This window comes from Cynocephalus volans, chromosome 18 (assembly GCF_027409185.1).
Source record: "Cynocephalus volans isolate mCynVol1 chromosome 18, mCynVol1.pri, whole genome shotgun sequence".
Taxonomy (NCBI): domain Eukaryota; kingdom Metazoa; phylum Chordata; class Mammalia; order Dermoptera; family Cynocephalidae; genus Cynocephalus; species Cynocephalus volans.
Window position 1 is genome coordinate 3855739 of NC_084477.1, and position 1377 is coordinate 3857115.

A 1377-nucleotide genomic window follows, 5' to 3' on the forward strand; every position below is an offset into this window, starting at 1 on the left:
TGTTTATAAAGACTGTATTTAAGACATAAAGAGAGTGGCGTCATCACGATGGCAGAACAGACAGTCCCCAGCATCAGTGCCCTCCACCACTGACCGAATGTTCGCTGTGAAGGTGCCAACACTGCCACCCTGAGACTTCTGGAGCCTGTGGGAAGAGGAGAGCCCCGTACAGTTTGGGAAGGCGGTTACAGAATCACTCTAAAGATGTGAACTTTCCACTGTGATACACTCTTTTTATTAGTTTGCGAGAGTTGCCGAAATAAATCACTACCAACCGGGTGGCTTAAGGAATAAAATGTATTGTTTCACTCTCTGGAGACTAGTCCAAAATCAAGGCAGGGTTGGTTCTTCCTGAGAAATATGTGGGAAGGATCTATTCTAGGCTTCTCTCCTTTGCTTATAAATGGCCATCTTCTCCCTGTGGCTCTCCACACCGTCTTTCCTCTATGCACGTTTCTCTCTTTGTCATATAGATGCCAATCATATTGGATTAGGGCCCACCTTAATGATCTCACTCTCACTTGATTACCTCTATAAAAACCCTAGCTCTAAATATGGTCACTCCGAGCTACTGGGGGTTAGGACTTGAACACATGAAGTTAGAGGGACACAATTGAACTCTTAACACTTCCCAAAGGAAGAGTTCCTAGCACCATGAGAACTCATAAGAGGGAATCGAAGGTGGGGTGGTTGGGGAAGTCTTCCTTGAAGTGGGAGTTTACCGTGTCAACAGGGAAGGGAAGAACATTTTTGAGCACAGAAGTAATATTTGCTAACTCCCTTGGTGGGGGAAAGCTTGGTGAGTACACCTGGCCGAAAGAAGGCTAGCAAGGCTGGGGCAGAAGGGTGACATGATCAGATTAGTATGTTAAAAAGTATGGGGGAAATTTGAGGTCTATGATGATGTCATTTTTTTCCAGAGAGGCTTTATGTTTACTTGTCAGGTAGCTGTGACTGATGGTCACCAGCAATCCCAGATGAATGTAATCCGATCAGGACTAGAGATGATTCCCAGAAAGGCTTTGGTCCTTTTGACCATTGGGTTCTTTCTAGTTTGCCCTACTCCTGGGATGTACCTACTTAGGGTCCTGACCCAAAGCCTGAGGGGTCTATCAGAACCTGCCCTGCTGATTGGGGGGTTGGGGGTGGGATGGGGTCTCTAATTCCAGATTTTGCTTTTCTGGTTTCATGGATGTGTCTGACATTCTGCTGTTTTCATTCTCTCCTGCATTCAGTGGATGCCCCTAAGGGTGGTTCCAAATTCCAGGTTCACCTCTCTGGGTTTCCTTCTTCTGTCAGTCGTGTTGTTAGTTCAAATGCCTTGTTATGCCATTACCCCAAACGGCTGCTGTGCAGGATAAATCGGCAAGAGCCCAG